General features: G+C 44.9%; 1 pseudogene; it reads left to right on the top strand.

Moving 5' to 3' along the window:
- Positions 1-26,869, top strand: part of LOC122103556 — a 28,603-nt pseudogene extending 1,734 nt beyond the window's left edge.
- The last annotated feature ends 205 nt before the right edge of the window (positions 26,870-27,074 follow it).

The following is a 27,074-nucleotide window of genomic DNA, read 5'->3' as shown; positions in this document are numbered from 1 at the left end:
CAATTTGTCACTCAAAGCTTCCTTTGAACAGGAGAATCAAGATCCCTGTTAAACATAGATGCTTAAGGGTTTCTTAGCTGACAGACATGCACAGAAGTGCTTCCAGAGAACTGCTAGGAGACAATGGGAGAGAAAAGAAAAGCTGTCAAAAGCAGGTTCAACTTGCACAAAACCACAAGCCAACTCAAGTACTGCTGTCTCTGTAACATCCTCCTGCCATCAGTGCTCCTAGCCTTGCCACAGACCTCGCAGAGCACTGATTTGTGTGCTGAATCCAACTGGACCTGGCCAGTCAGAGATGCCCAGAGTCTGGACTCTAGCATCAGAAGGGCCAAGGTTACACTGTGAACATCAGCTCAGAGCCAGGTCTCTGAGCAGAGATAGACAGGGAGATGCCACCGAAGAGTGACTAGGGACAACACTGGGTTGTCCCCTGGAAAAGAATTAGAAAGCCAGACCGAGCTGTGCTCCCCAAGATCACACCAGACTTATGACAGTGAGGCCATCCATGTTCTCTTGAAGAGAAAATAACCATGTCTCCATTGGTGGGTATCACTCTAACTTTACTTCCTAGCTACCGTGACCTGACAACTCTTGTTATCAGTGCAAGCTATTTGACAACTGGAAATTCCTCCTTTCTTAACTAATCTGCAAGCTTCTTGGACCTTTGTGACATCTGTTTCAGGTACTGAGGGAAGCCAGGGTCTTACAGGAACATTTCCACACATCTTCTCCAGGTTCTTAGTGACCCCAGAGCCTCTCAGACATGACCCTTCATAATGGCCTGACTCCAGACACTGGTACCATTGATCCCCAGGGATTCTAGTGTTGTCCCCACCCCTGCGCATATTTAAGATCCCTAGGGCCTCTAGGCACTGCCCTCCGTACTGGTCCAGGTAGGTGCTTAGGGACCATCTCTGTTTGTCAGAGATGACAAGCAGTGCATGCCTCCCCCCACATCTGTGGATATTTAGGGAATCTAGGGGCTCTAGGCACTGTCCCCAAACACGCTTCCAAGTACTTAAGGACTTAGAGCCTCAAGGCACTTTACCAGGTAACTTAGATAATACTGAATACATTAATTCCTTAGCTTATCACTTCTCCTTTGCTATCCAAGCCAAACTGCACTGCAGTCTCACAAGGCAAACAAAGTCCCATGCCATGTTCATGGAGCTGACACTGTTGGGAACACTCATGGGACACTTTCAGACAGGATCAGGAGCATAGAAGAACGTAGGGCAGAGACTGCAACAAGGAAGGACAGACCAGGTCTTCCCCAGGTAGGTGGCATTTCAGTTGCCACCTGGATGTTGAGAAGCCATTACAAGGAAAGGGGCAGGTATGGAGGGGAGGGGGGGCTGGTGAGGGGAGAGCCTGGGGCCTGCAGAAAGTTGTCCTAGCTATGGGGCACAGTGCCATGTGAGGCATGCATGATCCATAACTCTATTCCTTTGCCACGTGCCAAAGACTTCCACCATGACCTCATCCTCATGACAGACCTGGCAGGGAAGGAGCAGAATACATGACATTCAGGAATTGATCCAGTCTATACCACTAATAAATACAATGAATACCTTCATCCCTTTCATTTCTGTATTTTTTTAAAGGAGGGGGGAGGAATTCTTTCTAAAAAATTTGTGACACTTTGAAAAATGTCATAGCATGAAGGTCTCTTTTGTAATGAGAATGGGTGTAACTGAACAATATGTCAGCTATTGTCTGCTTCTCTGGTTTGAGGAATAGACTGCTCAGCTTTGAATAAAGCCCATTTGCCTTGGTCCAAATGTCAAGATTTATGTTAAATTGGATTTCAGATGCTGGGTCTGTGCATACCACTTAGCAGAGCAAAGCAGCCAATACAAATAGCCCTCTCCTCAGCTGCATCAAGCCTGACCCAGTTAGACAAAATAAGGGTGATTTCAAATTCAAAGGCAGGGAACCAGGGTTAGATGCTGTAAGTGGGGTCATCTAGGGAACCTAAACCAAGAAATAACAATCTGGAGTAGCCAAAGCGCCCCAACACACCCAATATAACAATCAGAGTCTGGCTTTGCTCTCCAGACCTGATTTCAGGTTTAAAGAGAGAGAATTGCATGGAAGTTTTCTCAACCAATCGACTTGCTCACTTAGGTTGGGTCTGAATTATTCTCCCAGACCCTAGATCAGGAACAGGGGCTTGTTGCATGTCCTTGTGTGCAGGCAGGGAGTGACAGCAAGAATGTGAGACTCCATCTCCAAAATAACCAGCAAAAAGCTAAGCTGGAGTGTGTCTCAAGTGGTAGAGCATTGGCTGAGCAAGTAAGATGAGTGAGTATAAGGCCCTGAGTTCAAACCCCAGTATGGTCAACAACAAAAACAATGCATATACATGGCCCTGTTCATGAAAAGTTAAAAAAAAAAAAAGAACCACCAATCTAGAACTACAGATGGTGGTGGCACATGAGGGATTCTGGGAAGCTACTCAGGCACTGAGTTCTGTTTTTGATCTGAGTTCTGATTTCACAGGTTGTTTACTTTGTCCAAATTTGCTGAGCTGGTTGCTTTGGACCTATGACATTCTCTATAGGTATATAGTACTTGATATAAAAATTGACATTGAAAAATTTAAACATGCTGCATGAAGGCTTCTAGAAGCTCTGAGAGGGTCAGAAAGTGAGGCCTGAGTGCTGGGCACCAGTAGCTCACACCTGTAATCCTAGTTACTCAGGAGGGCTGAGATCTGAGGATCTCGGTTCAAAACCAGCCTAGGCAGGAAAGTCTGGGACTCTTATCTCCAATTAACCACCAGATATTCCCAGAGATAACTCTGATTTATCTAATCTTGGAAAAGAGCCCAAAATATTGTCATTGCTATTATTGCTATTAAATCTTATTACTGCAGTACTGGGGTTAGAACACAGGCTTTCTAGGCAGGTGCTCTATTACTTTAATCACACACCCTCCAACCCTTTCTACTTTCATTATTTTTCAAATAGAGTCTTCTTGGGGGGGGGGGGTGGCAGGGCTAGGACCAGCTAGACAATCCTCCTACTTACACTTCCCATGCAGCTAGGATAACAAGCACACTCTACTATGCACATCTTTTTATTGGTTGAGATGACGTCTCAGGAACTTTTTTTTTTTCTTCCAGATCTGTTTTTCTTCAACTCTGGGCTTATTAAAAATTGGTCTTTGATGATCCTTTGAGACAAGACAGGATATGACCACAGCCACTATGGCCAAGTGATGCTGAGACATAGAACCTTCTCAAAGGAAACAGGACTGCTGGGGAAGCTGGGGTCATGGCCACCAGACATGCCTTTAGTGGTCACTTGTACTGTCCTGCCTCTGGAGTTTTTTAAGGCCTTTTAGGTTCTTTAAGGCCATGGTCTACTTCTTCTATATCTCCCAGGAAGGAGTAAATAGAGATAACCCCTCATCCATCCTCTTCTTGTATACCTTCTGTGACAGGGCACTCATTATTTCCACAAGTAATTCCTTTTGTGGAATTGGTCTCCATCTCTGCAACTGCTACCAAAGATGGGTTGGATGGACAGGGCCACTGTGCCTTCCAGTAGGGTACAGCTCTCCTTCCACTCCAGATCAGATTCAGGAGCCCTTGGGGAAATTCCTTCCATGTCTCTCCTCTAGCCTAAAATAGTCACTTCCTTCTTGAAGACGGGGCAGTGGGAGCAGTGTAGAGCTGAGGTGAGCCGTCCACAGATGCCTGGTTTGGAAACATTCCTGGAAAGGTCATCATCTGCATCAATGACGTTGGGCAAGGCACTTCCGACTGGTCACTCACCCTGGGGAAAGTCCAGAGGGAGCCGTGAATGCTGAAGTCATGAATAAATGTGTGCTCCTGGAGTCTGACTTCCATCTAAGGGAATCAGAGATTGTTTGGCAATAACATGGATGGCCACCATTCCAATGAACGTCAGCCTTTCGGTCCACACTGGAAGGGATATACGGCTCTTTCAATATAATAAATTAAGCTCTCTTCATGGTTGCCTGAGCAATCACTGAATGGAAAAACATGCAGGGCACAATTTGGAAGTGCCTGCAGGTAAGATCTCATACCTACCACATTTTTTGGTTTTGTTTGTTTGTTCTTGTTTTAGAAAGAAGCCCTGATGGGGATGTGGCCATCACGATCCTCTATGACATTCACAACTCCTCTCTCCTGGCCACCTTCTTCATTCCATGCAGAGCTGGCCTGGTATAGGCAACCCCTCTTCTCCCCCAGAGATTCTACTTCTCTTCCCCTGTGCTGTTGACTGGAATGGATAACTCTGCTTGCACACAGCTGAGGAAAGGGACCATTTGCTGGGAGCCACTTGACATAGGCAGCACAATCTTCATTGTCCTGTTGTCTCAGGCTGACTGTCCTGTGGACGCCAGGTCTGTCTGACTGGCTGAGAACGTCTATGTCCTTATCTGGGCAATCCTCAGCAAATACTCTTGGGCAGCCTTGTGCTACTTCCAGTTTATAGGCAGCTGATATGACCAGGTCTGAGTGCCTGAAGGGAACCTTCCCCAGAGGTCAGGAGAGAAAGTGCAAGGGCATGGAAGGAGGGAAGAGTCTGGGAGAATGCAGATATGTCCTGAAAAGCTATTGGATCTATTGAAATTCTCAAGGAGAGGGGAGTGGCTTGCCTGCCCACAAAGGAGAGCCCATAAAGTGTCACCTGGCCTCCCTCCCTCCTCAGGGGCCGCCAACCATGTCTCTGCATATGTTCAGAGAGTGCTGCTTCCTTTAGCAGGAAATAAAGGTCCTCCTGATTGGGATTGGCAGGACTGGGACTTTGGATGTTTCTCATCTGCACCAGAGGTTGCTGTTCATGGTGCAGTAACACATGGGAGCTTGTCGGAAATGGAGAAACCTGAGTCCTGTCCCAGGCCCGCTGAATTGGAATATGAATTGTAAATGATCCCTACAAATCTGGGCCCTTTGGCCCTAGAGAAGTAGTGCCTAGGAGTTTGGGAATGTCAGCTCTGGCTCAACGGAGGTCATCTCTAGGAAGAGCCATCAGATGGTATTTGGCCGAATCTGAAACATAGCTAGATCAAAGTATACCAGTGCAATCAGAACCCTAGCCCATGTAGGTTAAGGGTTGAAGCTCTGTGGTTGGGATGCTTAGTAGTACATTGCTTATATAGTATAAATGTAGTCCTGGGTTCAATCCCCAGCATCACAAAAGAAAAAAAAAAAACACATTGGCTCTAAGAAGGTATAGGTGGCTGAATTGTGATATCTCAGAAACTAAGAGTGTGACCTAAGAGTGTGGAAAAAAGGGTCTTGAGAGATACAATTGAAAGATCTTGAGATGAGAATCAGCCATGCGGGTCCTAAGTTCAAAGACAAGTGCCCTTGTAGCAGACAGAAGAAGAGGAGAGACAGAAACAGAGAAGAAGGCCATGGGGAGAAAGAGGCAGAGAGTGGAATGATGGGGCCACTAGCCAAAGAACACATGTAACCATCAGAGTCTGGAAGAGGCAGGAAGGACCCTTGTACTCCAGGCCTCCAGAACTGGCTAACAACAACTCAGAATTGTGTAAGCCAGCAGTTGGTGGAAGCTTATTAACAGCAATCACAGGAAGCAAGTAGCAAGGAAAATAGCAAGGAAAGACAAGAAGGCCAAAAGTAACTCAAGAAAGAAGCAATGATCCGACCAGTCCCCATGTACAGTAATCTCAGCTCAGTTCCCAGAATTAGCTGACTTCTATCTACCTCATTTCCTTGTTTCTTTTTTTTTAATGCTCCATGAAGCCTAGAAGCAGTCAGGTCTCAGGGCACCTGGTCTTGCATAGTTACTGATCACCAGACCAGGAAAGGCTCCCCAAATAGCTCCTTTGTGCTCCCACACATAACTCTATTATTTGTTCCTAGTCCACCTTGTTTGGAAATTACTTAAAGCAGTTAAAATAGAACAAAACTAAATCATATTTTAAACTGCTACAGTACTACTTAAAAAGAGATGCTAACAAGTCTTTTGGCAAATGAGTTTAAAATGGCTCCATTTTCTGAGCTTAGAAGACCATATATTGTATTTTTTGTTTTTTGTGTTCTTTTTTGTTTTTTGGTTTTTTTGTCAGTCGTGGGGCCTGAACTCTGGGCCTGGACGCTGCCCCTCAGGTTCTTCAGCTCAAGGCTAGCGCTCTACCACTTGAGCCACAGCACCACTTCCAGCTTTTTCTGCTTATGTAGTGCTGAGGAATCAAACCCAGGGCCTCATGCATGCAAGGTAAGCACTCTACCACTGAGCTACCTTCCCAGCCCATATGTTGTTAATTTAAAGCAAGGTTTACAAGAAGTCCCTCCCACCCTCTTTTTTTTTTTTTTTTTTTTTAAACTTAGAGCCCAGGCACTGTCCTTGAGCTCAGCCTCCTGAGTAGCTAGGATTACAGGCATGAGCCACCAGCACCTGATTGGTCAAAAATCCAAGATCCCTAGTGGATGCATAGAAACATGGGTAGTACCAAATCCTAAATATGCTGGTTCTCTTCTTATCCTGCATATAAAAGCTATTACTCAATTTGTAAATTAGGAATGATAAGAAATTAACAATACTAACTAATAATAAAGTAGAACAATCAGAACAGTACAATGTAACAAGTTTGACAGCATTACTGCTCTTGCACTGTGGAGCTATTATTGCATAAAATACAGATTATGTAAGCTGGGTGCCAGTGGCTCACGCCTGTAATCCTAGCTACTCAGGAGGCTGAGATCTGAGGATCTCAGTTCAAAGCCAGCCCGGGCACGAAAGTCAATGAGACCCTTATCTCCAATAAACCACTAGAAAACCAGAAGTGGCGCTGTGGCTCAAGAGGTAGAGCACTCGCCTTGAGCTGAAGAGCATAGGGACAGCGCCTAAGCCCAGAGTTCAAGCCCCACGACTGACCAAAAAACAAAAAAACAACAGGTTCCTTGAATACAATACTTGTTCCAATACTGTAACATTAAACTGATAACTGAGAAGGTTACCAAGTGACTAACAGGCAGGTAGCATATACAGTGTGGAAACTCTGGACAAATGGATGACTCAATTCCCAGGAGACATGGAAAGGGACAGTGAGATATTTTATCATGCCACTCAGAGTGACATACAACTTGAAACTTATAGATTATTTATTTCTGGGATTTTCCATTTGATGTTTTCAGACCATGTTGACTGCAGATATTGAAAGCCAGGAAATCAAAACCACGGATAAGAGCTGAGGGGGAAAAAAACAGCTAGAAATAGGAGGTGGGGAAGAAAAGCAAGGAGAAAAAGAAGAGGAAAGGGAAGAAGAGGGGAGGGGAGAAAAGGACAGAGAACTGAATACCTAGGTCTATGGCTGAAGCTAGCAAGACCCATCTTTGTTCTCCCCTATTCTATAAGAAAATAAAGCTTCTTTTTTAAGATTTTGCTTGCTTACTTTTGTCAAAGTTAACTTGGGTAGAATTTTGTCGTCATGCGTAAAACCATCCTGTCTAATCTCATCTTCCTAGAAAATAACATGTTTTAAGTAGTGACAAGAAAAATGCAGATTTCACATCTTTTAAATTTTATTTTTATATATTGCCTTTTGGCTCAAGTGATCCTCCTTTCTCAGCCTCCTAAGTAGCTGGGATTACCAGCCTGTGCTGTTACACCCAACGAGATTTCATTTCTTTATGATAGCCTCAATGGAACCAGCGATATAGGCTTGCTGTCTGTAGCCTTCCACATAATGTGTGCCCTTCCTCCACCACCTAAGGGAAGAAGCCGACAAAAATGAGAAGGAACAAACAGACCCTGACAACCATTCACAGCTGCCTGTTTGGTGCCATATGCTCAAGTGGAGATCCAAGCTGGCCCAGAATGGGTTTCTCATTGTCCCAGCTGTCCCCAGGCTCTGTGAGGGCAAAGGCTGTGTTTTCACAGCCAGCGTCTGCATGAGCATCCAAAAATGGAACCTTAAAGGGACTAAAAAGTACAAAGAGTATTCTTTTAACAATAACTGATGTTGAATGAGTCCTAACTCAGCTCTACACCTGAGGCTAAGGGATGTGTCTGCAGTAAGTCATTTAACCACCATAAGTGTGTGTTGAGGGGGAAGGATTCTATTATTACCCTCATTTTACAGGTGGCAAGACAGAGGCCCCAAGACTCAGTAACTTTCCCGAAGTCATAGGCTGATAGATTTGGCACTTTGAGTTTAATGGTAATACATTTTCCTGTCATTTCTTCACCTGAAAGCATCGATCCTGGGATTTTGGTGCATTTCAGCTTCTTTAAGATAGAAAAACAAAGAGAGATAACATGTGTCACCACCATCAAATACTCTCTGTCTCTCTCTGTCTCTGTCTTTCTCTGTCTCTCTCTGTCTCCCCACGCCCTCTTCTTTTGCTGCTCAGCCAGGGACTTGAAACCAGGACTCTAATGGCTTCTCTGAATTTTTTTCTTTTTTATGCCATTCTCACTCCCACTGAGCTCTGCTTTCCTGAGAAAGCCGATGGTAGAGGGAGGAGGATTTGTGAGGAGCTCCAGTGCCCGGCCTGGCATTTCACAAGCCACCTGTGCATGTCTAATTGTGTTTTCTGTGTCAGAAGGGCAGCCTGGACTCGTCAGAAGCTCATTAGGACTCTAGCCAAGGGCTTGTTTGTGATTTCAGAGCTGAGCAAGGAAAGTGCTGGCTGGGTCTTTCTACTCCAAGTGGACCTCCTGCTGGGCAGTGAGTCAGGTGTACACATCAGCACCCACTTTCCCCTGACCCCCTTGTTGTTTGTTTTCCTCAAGCTCTTAGGTGTTTTTTTCCCCTCTTTTCTTTTTCTTTCTTTTTTTTTCTCCTGAAGACAGAAGTAAAAAAAAAAAAAAAATCCATGCCTCCCAAGGTAGGAAGAGACTAGATTTTTTTTTTTTCTGGTCCTTCCAGAAGCAGTGTGAGCTCCACTAGTCCTTCTGCAGGGGGAGGAAGCCACATCAAAGCAAAGAACTCTATCGCCTCACATCCCTGGGTGGAAGGATGCCAGCCAGCAAATGGGCACCTGCCATAAAGCTGTATACGTTCCTATGGCAACGCCTAAGCCCCAGTACTTTGCTTGCAATTAGGGCATCCTGCCAGCAGAAGGACTATGGGACCAAAGTAGCAAGACTTCCATCTTCAGCCCAATGAAATGTCAGCAAGACTAATCTTTCCTAAGAATGTTTTTAATTTGTTTTTCCCATTATAGCAAGACATATATACCGTGTGTATGCCGGTACTGGGGCTTGAACTTGGGGCCTATATGCTACTGTCTCAGTGCTTTTTCACTCAAGGCTGTCTGTCTATCACTTGATCTACAGCTCCATTTCTGGCTTTTTGGTGGTTAATTGGAGATTAGAGTCTCATGGACTTTTCTGCTCAGTCTGGCTTCAAACGGTACTCCTCCGATCCCAGCCTCCTGAGTAGCTAGGATCACATGTATGAGTCATGGACCCTAGCTGGCCACCCTTCTGTTGCAGTTGTAATAACAGAGCCCCTCAGTCTCTCATACAACTGGCTTCACTGAATCTCATATGAAAATGTGCAATGCATTGGAAGTGAGCTAAAAAGGAGATTTTTGCTGTAATGCATATCTGTAACCCAACTTTATTACTGCTGGGATTTTCTTGTTAGGGCAAGAAGAGGGTAACTTTATGAGAAGGGAGACCTTTCCAACCCATCTGTCTGTGACAGCTGAGTGGAGGGCAGAAAAAGTGATGTTCTAAAATTGGGCCCAGGGAGCTCATGCTAAACCCCAGGAGGATATTGCTGTGGGCCCAGCAGAACCAGAACCAGGATGGGCAGCACTGAATGACCCCACCACTCAATCATCTTGCTGTAACTGACCAGTGTTGTCCAAACCCAAGACATAGACACAGGGCCTGCTTACCCCTCCTGCTGCCCTGCTACCCCTGTAGGATGGCCATGTTTGATGTGATCAAGGATTCTTGACCATCTTAGCCACCAATTCACAGCTCATCAGCACCCTTGAGGCCATGACAGGTGGGTTCCCTATAGCCTGGGAACTAGCCCTGAGCTCATCCTGGGAAATGTGACTCATAACTGAATGGGGGCTTTGGTAGCTCCCAGAAGCCCTAAGTAGCTGACTTCTTACATCTTCAGATAAGGATCCACGATGCAGACATCATTTGCAGGCAAACATTCTTCCCTCCAGGTGTGGCAGACCCACTGACGCATTCTCCCTCACCCAGATTAACCCCAGCACACACAGGCATAGACCCACAAAAACCTTGCCTCCCAGGAGAAGCTGGGAGATAAGGACAGAAGAGAAGAATAGGGGAACCAGGGAGATAGAGTTTGATGGTCTGTATAACAGCTTCCAGGGGTGGAAGCATTTGAGAGGGGAATCTCAGTCCTCACACACTGAACTTGGGAAGAATCCACAGGGAGCTTCAAGAATGAGAATCCTTGGGTGGGGACAGGAGAGGGAAAAACTGGGAGAGACTGAGGGAAGGGGTAACATGTCCAAAAAGAAAAATACTCGTTACGTGACTTATGTAACTGTAGCCCCTCTGTACATAACCTTTATAACAATAATAAATTTTAAAAAACATATATCAAGCCATTTTTCTGCTTCTCATACTCCAGGCTTCTCATTTCCAATAAAGTACAATGCGATCTTGGGACAGGCTTTCAGAGGCTCTACCCTCTGCAGATCTGCAAGTTAGAAGGAAGATTTCATCACAGTAAAAGGTGGGAAATGACCAGTGTCCAAAGAGGGGCAGCAGAGTGGAGCATCTGACATAGCCACTTACTTTCTCAATTTTCCAAAAACCTCACCCTAGGAGATCCTTGTGGCCCTCACAGGGAGGAAGGGGGACAGATAGGAAGCTGAGAGGTATCTTGAAGACTAGGTTGGAGATGAAGCCATTCCTGCTGCTTTTTGTTGGCCACAAGATAAATGCTGAGTCAGGAGACGGGGAAATAAGTGGCACCTTTCTCTCCCCCCTCCCCTTCTTGGCATAGAACCAAGGATCTTATTCATGCAGAACAAGTACCAACACAGAGCTCCATCCTTCACTCAGCCACCATCTTATGATGGGAGGAACTGAAAGTCACATTGGGAGGTTGTGGATGCAGGAAATATTGGAGAATTGGGACTGTTTTTCAATGTTTCACACTGCCCCAAATGTTCCTTTTAAGTTGAGGATAAAGTAGGGCAAGTATCATGAACAATTTATGTTAGAAGCCTAGAGGACACACTTGTATCTTTCCAAAACATCAGAATTTATTGAATAACAAAAGCTACATCAATCTCATTGATATGAATCTACCAAGTACTACTAATGTCACTTGATAGCGGTGAGCCATTTACAGCAGATTCTTTTATTCCTATCTTTAAAAAGAATTGTTAGTGTCATAAAGCTGATGTACAGAGGGGTTATAGTTAGATAAGTAAGGTAACGAGTACATTCCTTTCTGGACAAAATGAACATTTTCCAAAAAATGAACATTCCATTTTGTCACCCCTTCCCTTGCTCTCAGTTTTTCCCTCCTGTCCCAACCCACAGCGGTATAGTTCATTTTCAAGAGTGTCTAGTGAGTACCACCACTGAATTTGTTCACCCTTTGTCCCTCCATTTCTGTGCTTTTACTCCTATCTTAATTACTAATATGAACTCTCAGATCACACATGCTACTTCACAATGACAATAGGCTACAGAATAGCTTAAGGAAGAGTTAGGCCGTAGCATCCAAAGAGGGCTTGCTGAAGGCAGGAGCGAGGAGCTGATTACTGAAACAAAGAGAGTCACTACAAATGATCATATAAGATATGAATGTAAGGAGTCTAGTCCCAGAGCTGTGAGGCCAGGTGGTATCAAAACATAATGATTAAGGCTCAGAGCTGATTCCAAGCTTATTAGTCCCAGATAGACAGGCTGATTTAAATGGGTTATATCAAGCAGAAAGGCTTGTATTGAGTTGAAGCCCCAGGGACAGAGTTGGAAATTTGTTACCTATCCACCCATAGCACACACCTTGGTTGGTCTCATGATGAGTGTGTATCATTGTACCTCAATGACAGGTGCCTCTCCTTCTATATGATCCAGGTATGGAAGCCGTATCATTCCTTGATCCAATCTGTAGGATAGACTCTTGAGCCTGATTGTTCTGATAAGCTCTTAATAAATCCTTGAGTTTAGTGGATACATTTATAAGTCAAAGTCTTTTATTAGTCTTACATGGTTTGTGCCTGACAAACAGTGTTGTTTCCTTGTACAAACAAGATGCAGAGTCATCCTGCCTCAGCATTTGACTCAAAATGGAGCAGCAACCTGCTGTTTTATAAAATGGAGTCACTCAAAGCCTGAAAGCTACTATTCTATACAATGGGGAGTAACTTTGAGCCGGGGAACAGCCTGATCTCCACAGAAAGTAACTAATAGGCAAATAAACACATCGTTAGAACTCTTGACTAATGGTCCATTTTTGAAACTATCTCCCATCTCTTGGAGTTTTGAGTAATCCTGTTAGAAATCTATCTACTGGACTGCAGAAATTCCGAAGAATGCAGCCTTCCAGCCATTCTTCCCAAGCTTCCAGGTGTGCAGGAAAGCTGTCTTGCCACCCCCAGACCACTCCAATCACTAGGTGAAGCCACATGGAGTAGAAGGTTTGCTGATGGGGGCCTCACTGAAATCAGATCTAATCAAAATGATGTTCAGCCATTGTGTTTTGGAATACAATAATCACCTGGAGCAGAAAATTGAACTCAGCTGGCTTATCTGATTCCAGAACCTAACACTAGGAAAGTACCAACTCCCAGACCAAAAGAGGATTAGTTTGCAAAGCTCTATAATAACTTCATGTATTTTCTGTGCCAGTCCCAAGAATTGAACTCAGAGCCTGGATGCTGTCCCTGAGCTTTTTTTTGCTCAAGGCTAGCACTCTACCACTTGAGCCACAGCTCCACTTCTGGCTTTTTGGTGACTTTCCTACCTCAGGGGTTTCAAACCAAGTTCTTTAGATCTCAGCCTCCTGAGTAGCTAGGATTACAAGCATGAGCCACCCGCACCTGGCTTATATAATAATCTCGTCTTTTGAAAATGAAAAAAAGAGTCTGAATGCAAAGGGGACACTTAGGGCCCTGTAGAGATAGGCCAGACCCCAGCCAACATACTTAACCCCTCGAGGCATGCACCTGTCCCCATCTCTGGGCATGTGCACATGAGCATTTCTGACCCCCACCCCAGCCCCATTCCGATTCTCCCGCCGTTCCTGCTTTCCAGCCATTCACATGCACCTCAGGCCCAAGAGAGGCAGCTGCCCAACCTCCTGTTTTCATGTTCTCCTCAGCCACATAGAGCAGCCTGTCCAACAGGCACGGCTTTCCTGCCTCCCAGAAAGCACAGTTTTCTGCCCAAGGCTTCTTTCAGAGACATCATTAATAATAATGTGAATGGCTCTTGCCCTGCCGGAAGTGAAGATGACGTGGTTACTGGACTCAGGTCGGAGTGAGTAATTATTAGCTTTTTTTTGGTCCTTATTCCTTCAGTGGACAAATTGCATCCATAGTTGGCAGCTCATTTGGTTTACATTAAAAGAAAATGCAAATAGAGGACACAATAAGAAACAGGCCATGACTCAGTGGCTGGTCTCTACCACATCTGGTCCACAGCGCTGGAGGGGGTGGTGGGGCGATGAAGTCTGTATGGGGATTGGCACAATGGTAGATGCACGCTGAGACCTCTTGGTGAGCTTTGTGTTTCATATATTTTCCAAGCTTTTGTGTATCCCACTCAGCACCTCTGGGTGACTCAGCAAGGGTTACCTTTTAAACTATGGCTGTTTCAGATGAATGACACCTGCAAAATCATGGTCAGGAGAAAGGTGTCTGGCTAAGGTCTCTTGCATATAACCATTGCTCCAATCTGTCAGATCCACCACCACTGGCAGAATGTCCAGCCTGCAGTAATGTTCAGTATTGTGAAGGTTTGGAGTCCAGGTCACAGGCTGGTAAGAGAACTTAACAAGAAAGGAGGATAGGAGAAACAAAGGCTTGTTAGGACATGGGTTCAAGAGAGACACTATTGGCTTAGTGGTAGAGTGCTTGCCTAGCATGCATGAAGCCCTGGGTTTGATTCCTCAGTACCACATACACAGAAAAAGCAGAATGTGACGCTGTGGCATAAGTGGTAGAGTGCTATCCTTGAGCAAAAAGAAGCTCAGGGAGGAAGTGGCACTGTGGCTCAAGTGGTAGAGTGCTCACCTTGAGCTGAAGAACTCACCTTGAGCTGAAGAACTGAGGGACAGCGCCCAAGCCCAGAGTTCAAGCCCCACGACCAACAACAACAACAACAACAAATAATCATAACAATAATAAAAAGAAACTATTTTGTGGAATCTACTGATTGGCTGTTTCTTGCATCATAGTTTAAATTTTTATCTCAGAAAAGTTTGAGCCCTGGTTTTCATATCTGTGTCCTGTGGGGCTGGGAAGGTGGCTCAGTGGTAGAGCACTTGCCTTGCATGCATGAGGCCCTGGGTTCGATTCCTCAGCACCACATAAGCAGGAAAAAAAAAAACTGGAAGTGGTGCTATGGCTCAAGTGGTAGAGTGCTAGCCTTGAGCTGAAGAGCTGAGGGACAGCACCCAGGCCCAGAGTTCAGGCCCCATGACCGGACCCAAAAGAAAAAATAAAATCATATCTGTGTCCTTTCTGGCCCATATCCTGGCCTTGACATGCTTCCTCATTCCCCCTAGACCTCGGTGTTTCACTGTCTGCCCTGTCACCTTAAATGAAGTCTCTTCCACATTCTGTTTTGTAAGGTATTAAAATAAGCATTAAGATTTAAAAATCAATACTTCTACTTTAAAACAATGGCAGGGGTCTGGGAAGGTGGCTCCGTGGTAGAGTACTTGCCTAGCATGCATGAAGCCCTGGGTTTAATTCCTCAGCACCACATAAGCAGTGGCTCTAGTGGTAGAAGAGCTGAGGGACAGCACCCAGGCCCAGAGTTCAGACCCCACAACCGAGGGGGGTCGGGGAGAGACAATGGCAGACCTGAATTTAACTGATTCCTCCTTTCTCCGGCTTCTTTAGTTACAAATCATCTTTTCAGTTAGACAAAGCAGAAGTATGCCCAGATAAACACTACATGTCCCATCTTCCCTTGTGGCAAAGTAAGACCATGAGATTGCATTTTAACCAATGAGATGAAAGTGGAAGCAGGTTATGGGCTTTGTGCCTTTTATAATTCCCCTCTCTCCCTCCAGCTATCTGGAACCAGGGTAAATGGCTGGTGGTCCAGCAGCTATCTGGATAATTCCTTTTTATTAATAGCTCAAGTTTATCCCTCACCTATCATTCTCTCTCCTATATTTTTGAGAAGAGGCTGGCCTAAACTTATTATGTCCCCCAAGGTGGCCTCCATTTCATGATCCTCCTTTCTTGGCTTCCCAAGTGTTGGAATTATAGGTATTTGCCACCATATCCAGTTCAGTCAGTGGCCATCTTGAACTAGGAATTGACCTTAACAGTGGCTGTTGGATAGTGCAGAAGAAGGAGAGCAGAAGCCTGCGTCCTTGTTAGTTCTCAGGAACTATGAAACTAGGTCTGAACAAGTTACCTCCTGACTTATTTTCCTTAAGTAAAAGCAAACTTCCTTACTGCAGTCCTGGTAATCATGTAGTTTCCATTATAGGCCACTAACTTAATCCTGAGGCTGTTTGTCTTGGAAAAACAAAATAAGTGGTAATCTGGTTATATACTCTTTTCTTCTGTAATAGATATTGTGATATAATTCACAAATCATAAAAGCACTCTGTGTTAATAATGGCACAGAATTACATCCCTTCTCTCTGCCAGCCCGGTAGCACATGCCCTGCTTGGATGTTGGTTTCTTGGTTTCTTTTCTTTTTCTAGTGTTGGTAGATAGAACTCAGAACCTTATGCCTATGAGGCAAGCTCTCCGCCACTGAGCCATACCATCCACCCTCTGCTGTGAGGTTTAACTTGCAGAAAAGTAAGATGTCTGCTTAAAAAAAAAAAAAATACAGGAATAAACTCCAGGAGATCAAAGTCAGTTAGGATATCCAGAAAGTAAAAATGGAGACACAGCCGGGCGCTGGTGGCTCACGCCTGTAATCCTAGCTACTCAGGAGGCTGAGATCTGAGGATCGTGGTTCAAAGCCAGCCCGGGCAGGAAAGACCATGAGACTCCTATCTCCAATAAACCACCAGAAAACCGGAAGTGGCGCTGTAGCTCAAGTGGTAGAGCGCTCGCCTTGAGCTGAAGAACTGAGGGACAGTGCCCAGGCCCAGAGTTCAAGCCCCACGACCGACAAAAAAAAAAAAAAATGGAGACACATGCACTTGCTGACAAAGACCCATCAGCTCAGCAATGTCCTTCTTTCCTGTTTTCTCTTTGTACCTCTTTTCTCTCCCTGTAAAATTCCTTTTCTATACTTGAGTTCCTTGAGGTGGATCTAAATTCATAATACCTTACTTGAAAAAACCAAATTCCTTTCCCCCAAAATCTCAAGTATTGGCTTTTGAGCAAGTAGCCAAATCTGCTTTATTTATTTATTTATTTGCCATTCCTGGAGCTTGAACTCGGGGCCTGGGCACTGTCCTTGAGCTTTTGCTCAAGGCTAGCACCCTATCACTGAAGCCACAGTGCCCCTTCTTGATTTTTCTGTTTATGTGGTACTGAGTAATCAAACCTGGGGCTTCATGCATGTTTAGCAAGCACTTTACCACTAAACTACATTTCCAATCCTTCATAGTCTTTCTTAGTGTGTCTGTCTCAGTTTCCCTCAGTAGCTCTGAGTTTAAGGGTTGTCATGCCTTGAACTGTTCTCTGATTGGCTGCCTCTATTATAATTAGGTGCTTTGGAAGGTAACCCTTTATTGGTGAGATCAGGTACCTCTCCCCAAGGAAGCCTAGATTTCATTTCCTGAGTCTAACAGCCCCAGGTATCACAGAATCCCACAGGGCTAACGACAAAATTGGCTTTTTTGTAATTCTAGAATCAGGGAACACACCATTTTGTTAGGGGGTGGGGGGGGGGGGAGAAAAAAGAATGAGTTTCAATGAGCCAGGAAAGGGACTTTATGTTTTACAGATAGAGAAAAAGCTAGAGAAAGTAGAAACAAAGAGCAAAAAGATGGGTCATTTCAGAATCTTATCCTTGTAAGGAGCTGGATGAACAGAAAAACAACTGATTGGTTAGCATCAGGTTATTCCAGGTAATTGTTATGACAGGTTCAAGGGAGAGAACTTCATTAACATGCCAAACACTGGTTTGTTTAGGAAAGTTAGCTGCTGTCTTTCTAATCCTGATTTCTAGGAAGGTCAGATAAAAAGCTAGATTTCAGAGAGCAACTTCTGTGAGTCTCTGTTTTGATTTTCCAGCCTGTTACTTTAGCTTACTTAGCCTGAACAAAGGCCTCCTTTGTTTATTTGGCCAAGGTATTCAGAGAATCCCTTTCACAGACAGGGTTCATGGTAGAATTGGACCTCTATTGGTTCTTCCAGCCTGGGACTGGTTCTCAATCCCAGTAGTCCAAACGTTTGTCCAAATACTGAAGAATTGCTGTGGTCTCTTCTGCGTGCGTAGCTGTGTGTATTAGTCAGCTTTCTGTCATTGTAACAAAATACCGGAGACAATCAATTAATGAAGAGGAAAAGTTTATTTAATGACTTAGAGTCTAGTCCCTGATAGGGCAGACACTTTGCTTATAGAACTGGAGGGCAGAGGTGGGGGGGGAGGGCCAGCACATTGTCATGGGAATGAGTAGTTTAACAAAGCGGCTCCTAGACATAAGTAAAAATAGATAGAGGGAGATGCTGGGGTCCCATTATCCCCCTTTGAGGGCATGGCCACAGTAAGTAGAAGGTGTCAGATGCATTCTCCTAATAGCACCATGCTGGAAACCATGTATCCTTTGGAGGACATTCCTGATCCTAGCACTGTGTCACCCTGGAGGACCCAGTAGGGTCAGACTGCCAGATTTCTCTCTTATAATTCAGATCTTTATTCTGAGACTGTGTCCCATAGTTTTTAGGGAAGGAGTTTGGGGAGTGGGGGAAGGATGGATGAATGAGGAGGACACTTCGTGGCCTCTAGGCCACAAGTCCCAGAGGCTTCAAACTCCCACTATCCATCACTAGGCTGCCTCCAAAATGCACTTACACAGCATAAATGAAAAATGACTCATCTGTCAAATAAGAGGACTTGAGCACAGTCCAGCTATGAGCCGCTGAGTCCATTCCTCCATGTGTGACCTGACAGGGAAGCAGAGATGGTCCTCACCCCCCAAGGATGATGCTTCTGGTTCTGTATTATGCCTGCTGAGCTGTTGGGGGCCCAGCTGAAAATATTTTGCTTTGTGGTTCAGAAGAACAAAACAGTGGATTGGTTTGAGGTTTACAAGTCAGCATGAGTCATTTCGGTCCAGACCCACTTGAACCAAGGACTGAGGCAGCTGGGAAATGTCCCCATATCCGCAGGGAGTCCTTTGTATTGGGGGTGGATTTGTCTTTCATTGGTAGAGATACAGGGTTTTTCTAATGTTTTTCCTAATTTTTAGTTTTGTATGAACAGTGACATAGGCCCATTACTTATAGTATGATGGGGAGCTTTCTTCTTACAGTAAGCACAAAAGATGGCAATGGGTAGCTTGCCTGCTTTCTACTGAGGTAGTAGCATGGAGAGCTTTGTTGTAAGGTCTAGGAGGGTTGAAAGTGGGGAGTGCTTTGAGCCATTGGTTTTTATCAATGCTTCTTATTTTGGTGGTACTGGGTTTTGAAGTCATATTCAGCTTTCTTGCCTGAACCATACCTCCAGCCTGGTTTTTTAACTGGTTATTTTGGAGATAGAGGCTTGTGGACTTTTCTTGCCCTAACTGGCCTCAAACTTTGATCCTCCAGATCTCAGCCTTCTGAGTGGCGAAGACTATACTCCCATAAGCCACTGGGGCTCAGTTCTTATTGATATCTTAAACCACAGTTGCTCCACAATTGCCCTTGTTGCTCTGGGCCTGGCCTAAAGCTAAGTTGCAGACCCCACTGTAAGCCCCTCCCATGAGAAGCCACCAGGTTGGCAAAGTGGGGGTAGGAAGGAGGGAGGAAAGAGATGGCTAGCACAGAGTCCTTTCAGTGATCTTGCAGTGCTCATTCTTGAAAATACGGTGCCTTGAGTGGCTGCAGAGGAGGAGCTGGGGTAAGAGAGAAAGCTTTCCATAGGAAGTGCTTTCCTGGAGAGGTTTGGAAAGACAGGTGGGTTTCTTAGGGACATCCACATAAAAAGAAGAGCAGGAATGAGGACAAGCAGCTGGCTTCTCCCTGAGAAAGGACTGTGGGAGAGAAAGCAGGAAGAAAGAATGTGGTAAACCTGAGTGGTGAATAAACATATTAATCAGAGAAATGCAAATGAAGACCACAGTGAGCTAGCTTCTTATTCCCACAGCCTGGGCAAAAGATGAGAAATGTGATGGGTTATCATGGTTTGGCAAGACTCTGACCAATTGCCCCGCAGTTGGTAAGTTATTGTTAGGAGCACTTGGAGAACTATGCAACCCTGTGTGGCCAAGTTCAAGGATCCCTGATGCCCAGTCATTCCATTCCCAGGGTGGACACATGCTTCAGAGAATTGGAACAGCAGACGGAAGTCACTGTGTGTGGGTATATATACAGATAAGGGGTATATGTACATCAAGGTCCAGTGACAGTTTGCAATTTTAGAAGTCTATATATGTGAGTCCATGTGCTTCTGTCCCCAAACACATCCGGAGCCAACTTTAACCAGGGAAACTAGACTGTGGGCCCAATGCCTAGTCAGTCATGGTGGCCAGCAGGACAAACAATGCTGCTAGCTTCAGCTAGCTGGATCTCCTTTCAAGACCCACTGGAACCATAAAGGCTAGGGATAGGAAGATGGTGTTGCCCAAAAGGAGATGGGGGTACAGAAGAATACCCTAGTGTTGCCCTTCCTGGGACCCCTCACATCACTTCTAACTTGTCCTTGGGTCTCCGCCACAGCTCTTACGTACTTGAGAAGCTCATACCTGGTTCTTCAGTCCCTGCTGCCCCTTCCCCCGTGGGGCCTGGGAGTTCAGGGCCCTGTGCCTCACAGCCCAGGGCAGCCAGAGCCAGTGATGAGGAAGTGAGATAGAAGGCTCAGCTCCCTAGCCTCAGCATTCAGGTGTGATTGACAACTGAGAACCCCAAGATGAGGCCTATACCAGGCCCTTCCCACTTGCTTCCCCATCCCTGAGCTGGCATATTGCTCCAGGAGCAGGCAAACCTTTGCATCTGCATTTGTTTCAGGGTATCCAACCTAAGTCCGGTACTGTTTTATCAAAAGAAAGTGACCAACAGGAGGAGGGAAGAGATCATAAATGTGAATCGGTCAGCAGGCCTCTCCTGACTTCTGTTGCTTCATTATAAACAAGGAAGCTGCCACCAGGCAGTTTACAGAAGAAGGACTGTGACTGGGAAAGAAACACAGAACATTTTGTCATCTGTCCGGTGGCAGAGCTCAGAAAGAATGTCAGCTCCTGTGCCAGCTGGTATGGAGAGAAGGCTCTCTCTTCTTTGTGGAAAGTAGGATAATTGGTGCAACCTTTTTGGGAAGCAATTTGGCAGCATCTATAAAAATCCACCTGGGTAAATTCTTGGCCCAGCATATTCACTTTGGTGAATTTACTCCACAGTGATACTTGCCAAGAATTCAAAGAAGTATATAAGGGATGTTCATCAGAGCACTGAAAATGACTGTAATGACTTGTGGTCAACTGAAGTGTCCTTTGGCTGGAGAGTAGTTAAAAATGACAAAAAAAAAAAGGGCTGGGAAGGTGGCTCAGTGGTAGAGTGCTTGCCTTGCATGCCTGAGGCCCTGGGTTCGATTCCTCAGCACCACATAAGCAAAAAGAAAAAAAGCCGGAAGTGGCGCTGTGGCTCAAGTGGTAGAGTGCTAGCCTTGAGCTGAAGAGCTGAAGGACAGCACCTAGGCCCAGAGTTCACGCCCCACAACCGGACCCCAAAAAAAAAAAAAAATGACAAAAAAAAATTCCTGCTAGACTATCAGCTACTATACAGCCCCAGAGAGGAGTATGGTCAGGCTCTGGGATCTTAAATAGAGAAAGCAAATTACAAAACAGGATGGATAATGTGATATATTTTTACAAAAACTTTCTAAACAAAACTAGATTTGTGAGTTCATAGAACTATTTTACATATAGTACTCTTGGAGGTTAAGCTGGGAAATTCTTAGTTCTTTATTTCTAATTTTTTGATAGTATATATTTTTAAAAACATATACTTGGGAGATGGAGATTGGGAGAATCTTGGTTTTGGTCAGTACAGGTAAAAAGTTAACGAGACTCCTCTTAACCAATAAACCAGCATGATAGTATGTGCCTGTGATCCCAGCTACTTGATAGGCAGAGGTTGGAGGATAGAGGTCTGGGGCTAGCTGTGGTCACTCAACACCCTACCTGAAAAATAACTACAGCAAAAAGTGCTGGAGGTATGGCTCAAGTGACAGAGTGTCTAGTTAATAAGCGCAAAGCCTGGAGTTCAAACCCCAGTTCTGCCATGAGAAGAAAACAAAGGTATTCTGCTCATTTTAATTTTTCCAGTAGGAGTGATATTGAGCTTATTTTCCAAGCCAGGCTGAGAGAGCCCTGCAGCTGACACTAGCTAGCTCTCCCAAATGCCCATTGAAACAGTGGTTGCCATACACCTCCATTTTACAGATGAGGAAACCAAGATAGTTGAACAAGTCAGAAGTCACAGATCCTAGATTGAGTCCAGACACCTCAGGTCTGGACCAGGTCTGGACTCCTCCCACGCTGCTGCCTTACTTCCAAGAGGAAAATGGAGTTTATCATACTTCGTTGCTTGCTACCAGACCCCCTTTCTTCACACAGAACATTGTTTGGGTGCTGTTTGTTCTACATGGAGAAATTAGGCTAGGTTCCTCTGCTCCCTTTGCATGGACTCCCTGCTCTACCCCCAAGGACCCAGGCTGCCTAGGACCCCAGTTTGGAAACCACACAGAAAGGTGGTCCTGAGGCCCCTCCCCTTTTTCTGACTGCCCCTCCCTTTTCTTGGACCGCATGGCCTGCACATGCACTGTCCCCTCTGAAACACATTGAGGATTTAACCCTTATTGTGAGGAATTCAGAAGGTGGAAACTAACCCAATATGGGGGTGGGGAGCTCCTGTGGAGGTTATTAGATTACATAAAGGCATCAAGATAAAGCCCAGGAGTGAATCCTGTGTGGCTTACACTCATAGAGACACAAACACACATATACATTCATGCACACACATTCACACACACATACATACACACACACACACACACACACACACACACACACACACTTCTCCATGGGATGTCTCACTTCAAGACAACAGCAAGATAGCTATCACCTTGATGTTAGACTAAAACTAAAGCTACCATAAGCCTTCTTTCTTGCTCTTTTGTTCTGTGCATTATACTGTTAACAGCAGCAAATTGCCTGAGATGGAGGCTAAATAGGGAAATAAATCTGTGTCACTGGTCCATCAGAACCAGGTGAAGAGCCACAGCTTCAAAGAAACAGTGTCAAGTTGTTCCTCACTCCTCACAAACAGATGCAACCATTGTCCTGAGAATAGCATCCATGCGGGGGATGCCCACAGCTTGGCACACACAAGCTGCACCAAAAAAAGCTGTATTCTAGATACCACTCATAGGAAATGGTAGCCTTTTCTGCCCACCATGGTCACTGTGACACCTCTGTCATTAGGAACAAGAACTTGCACACAGTAGACATTCAATAAATACTTATAGAGCCAGGGTAGTAGCTCACACCTGTAACTCAGGAGGCTGAGATCTGAGGATCGAGGTTCAAAGCCAGCTGGGGCAGGAAAGGCTGTGAGACTCTTATCTCCAATAAACCACTTAGAAAACCAGAAGTAGCGCTGTGGCTCAAGTGGTAGAGTGCTTGCCTTGAGCTGAAGAGCTGAGGGACAGCACCCAGGCCCAGAGTTCACGTCCCATGACCGACAAAAAAAAAAAAAATTATAGAATGAAGCAGGAAATGTGCAGATGAGTGAACCAGCCAACAACCAATTTGATTGTTCAAGCTTCAGGCACTGCTTGACAGTTTTCAGTTGATTTGGTGTGAAGACCTGAGAGGAAAGGGGGATGGATAAAGAGCTCAGAAGTTCCTCCTGTCTCCATCTGGCTGTGAGGTCCTGCCAACAGACTGCCTCTTTACACCAAGACTACCGCTACTGCGGTCCCTCCATCTGTGAACTGCAGCCCATCCTGAGTGTTTCCTGCCTCCCACAGGGACATAGCCCTGTGGGTCATGTTGCTGGGTGGTTTTCATCACAGTTTTCCTTGGTGGTGGGGGAGGAGGGATTGATGGTTTGGAGAAGAGCAGCAGCCTGCCCCCAATGCAGGAGAAGAAACTTAGCAGTGAATTCAGGGGTTTCAGAAACATCCTTTGCAGGATGGTACCCTGAACTTCTGAGGGTGTGACAAGTACCACTGGACTAAGCCAGTCAGTCAGCCAGGCAATGGGAGCTGTGGAGGGTAGAAAGGAAGAGCGGGTATGATTATGTAGCCAGCCCAAAGGGCCTGGAATCATTAAATGCCAGAACAAGTGAGCGACAGATCAAGATAAATGATAGTGTTGGATTTTTCATCTCATTAAATCAAATAAATATTCAGTGTTTCATTCTGATATAAATAAATGATTGTATAAGTAAATGGGGAATAACGGAACATTTTTCCTCAGGGAAGCTTCTCATTTACATGGAAAAGAAACGAGGGACACAGAAAGTCACAAACATGGCAGAAATGGTTGCTGTGGGCCAGATCTGTAAAGCAGTGAAGATATAAAGATTGATAGCTGAAGGCTGAAGGAGAAACAGGTTTGCACAATTGCAAATGTTGACTAATAATAAATGGGAGGGGAGATAATTACTTTGCCATGAAGAAGTCCAGCAGACACCACTTGCAGCAAATAGTTGGGGTTAACATCACTGTGTGACAAGACACACTGACAAGTGTCCATTGCCATGGTTCAGGACACATCACTCTTCTATGGAAAATTTCAGATGTTGTATAACCTCAAACTAACCAGCTAACCACCAGACAAACCCAGAGATGCACTTGACTCATTACCTGACTCATCCTGTTCAACAATGCCATCCATGATCAGAAAGATATCTTTTTTCTTCTTTTTTTTTCAGAACTGGGGATTAGACTCAGGGCCTCATGCATGCTAGTGTTCTACCACTTGAGCCACACCTTCAGTCCTTTTGCTTTTAGTTTATTTTTCAGATAGGATCTTATGCTAACTTTGTCTCTGGATGGCCTCAAATTCAGATTCACCATGCTCTGCATGTAAATAACGTTTTATTGACATACAACCTCATTTATCCCTTGATGTATTGTTTGTGTCCCCTTTTGTGCTGTAATGGCTCAAAGATTGATAATGTTGAATGATTCCAAAAAAGATCATATGGCTGGCAAAGAAGAAAAATCTTTATAGGAAGTATTTACTGACTCCTGCTGTAGTGGGAAACCTGATAAAACCTGAATAAAATCCTAGTTTTTAAAAAATAATATTTGAGCAGTTTTAACAGTCATTTTGAAAACTGTTTCATGGTTCTGTAAGGTGAAGGTTTTGTTCATTTATTAAGTGAAAAGTCTTGGGCTCAACCCAAGTGTGTGTGTGTGTGTGTGTGTGTGTGTGTGTGTGTGTGTGTGTGTGTGTGTGTGTGTGGTGTCTTTCTCAGTTTCTTTCTCTCTCTGTGTGCCAACTCTCTGGTTGTCTGGGTGTCTCTATGTATCTTTCTGTTTCTCTCAGGGTCTCCCGTGATCTCTCTAGGATTTTTTTCTTATTTCTCTGGTGTCTTTTCTGTCTCTCGGTGATATCTGTGTGTCCCCATCTCTCTCTTTGCATCTTTTCTAGTCTCTGCCCAGTGTATTTCACTTCAAAGCCGGCAGTAGAGAATTTTCAAACCTTTCTCCTCTCCCACACTGTGGCGTCTTCCATCCTTACATCAGTCTCAATCTCTGCCTTTCCTGTAACCTCTCCTCTTAGAAAGGCCCCTTGTCATACCTGGGCCCACCTCATGGTCCAAGGCAGGCTCATGCTTCTTAATGTTAGTACCTCTTCAAAGTCTCTTTTACTCCAAGGTGGTAGCATACTTCCAGCTTTCTAGAATAAATCAACCTGATGAGGACAGTAGAGGCAACAGAAAGAAATGTACCTATTACATTCTGGGAATTTCTCCTGAACATCGGGGGTGGGACATGAATATTAAGAGCCTGGAGATCTGCATTTTGGGAAGACCGAAAGAAGCCCCTGGGGGAAGAAATTGGGACCAGAGATCGAGAAATGCAAGTTCATTGTTCACTAGTGACCATGGATGGATCCCTGGGCCTAGAAACTCCGATAAGTTCACCATGAGATCAAGTTAGCCTTTAGCGGGCCTTGATAGCCACAAATTATTCACTAACTGGGGCTCACTGGGCCCTTTGCTTTTCATATCACCTACAGGAGGTGACTTTTGTCCATCCGCAGACATCATATTTGTAGCCTAATAGAAAGAACTCATAAGAACCTTGTAGAGTGACCAAATATGAGCCTTATATGGAAAAGAAAATCAAGTTTTGGTAGGTATAACCAAAGTTATACAGGTAATAAGGGGAGGAGATGATTTCCAATATCCATCATGCTTTTGTTTTTTTGGTCAGTCATGGGGCTTGAACTCCAGGCCTTCAATGCTGTCCCTTAGTTCTTTTTTCCATTCAAGACTAGTGTTCTACCACTTGAGCCAGAACTCCACTTCTGGTTTTAAGGAGGTTAATTGAAGATAAGAGTCTCATGGGCTTCCTTGGCGTGATCACGTCCTGCGTCTCCCCTCAGCCGCAGAGCCGCTCTCCTGAGCCCGCTGCGGCCCCAGAACTACCTATATCGGTTGTGAACTGAAGGCTGACAAAGATGATCACTTTAAGGTGGATAATGATAAAAACGAGCACCAGTTATCACTAAGAACGGTTAGTTTAGAGGCTGGTGCTAAAGATGAATTGCATATCGTTGAAGCAGAGGCAATGAATTATGAGGGAAGTCCAATTAAGGTTACACTGGCAACTTGGAAAATGTCTGTACAGCCAACGGTGTCCCTTGGGGGCTTTGAAATCACACTGCCAGTGGTCCTGAGGCTGAAGTGTGGTTCAGGGCCTGTGCACATCAGCGGATAGCACTTAGTTGCTGTAGAGGAGGATGAGAGTCAGAAGATGAAGAAGAGGAGGATGTAAAACTGTTGAGCATGTCTGGAAAGCGGTCTGCCCCTGGAGGTGGTAGCAAGGTTCCACAGAAAAAAGTAAAACTTGCTGAGGAAGATGAGGAGGAAGAGGATGAAGATGAGGAGGAGGAGGAGGAGGATGACGATGATTTTGAAGACAAGGAAGCAGAAGAAAAAGTTCCAGTGAAGAAATCTATACGAGATACTCCAGCCAAAAATGCACAAAAATCAAACCAGACCGGAAAAGACTCAAAACCAGCGACACCAAGATCAAAAGGTCAAGAATCCTTCAAAAAACAGGAAAAAACTCCTAAAACACCAAAAGGACCTAGTTCATTAAAGCAAAAATGCAAGCAAGTATAGAAAAAACACATTGAACAGTCCTGGGCACTACTGGTAAATTAAAGCCCAAAGATGGGGAAAGAGGAAAAGGAGAAACAGATAGTCCATACTGACTATCATCAACAATCCAGACTGAAGTCTTCTATCTTAATCTCAATCCCCTTTCCTGATTTGCCACCTATACCCCCTCCAGGCTGGAAGCAATCTTGGTTTCCTAACGCACTCTTGGTGCCGCTGCTGTGATTGAATAATCCTTGCATACTGCTTTCTTTTGTGCATGTGCTCTATCAATTTGACCATGCCTTAGTCCACTTTGTATCCCATAGCTGCTCAATAAATAGTTGAATGAATCAAAAAAAAAAAAAAGAGTCTCATAGACTTTCCTGTCTTGGGTGGCTTTGAACCATGACCCTCAGATCTCAGCCTCCTGAGTAGTTAAGATTATAGGAGAGAGTCACCAGCACCCAGCTTCCTTCA

This window comes from Dipodomys spectabilis, unplaced genomic scaffold (assembly GCF_019054845.1).
Source record: "Dipodomys spectabilis isolate Male_0828 unplaced genomic scaffold, ASM1905484v1 ptg000018l, whole genome shotgun sequence".
NCBI lineage: Eukaryota > Metazoa > Chordata > Mammalia > Rodentia > Heteromyidae > Dipodomys > Dipodomys spectabilis.
This window is presented reverse-complemented; position numbering and strand designations above follow the sequence as displayed.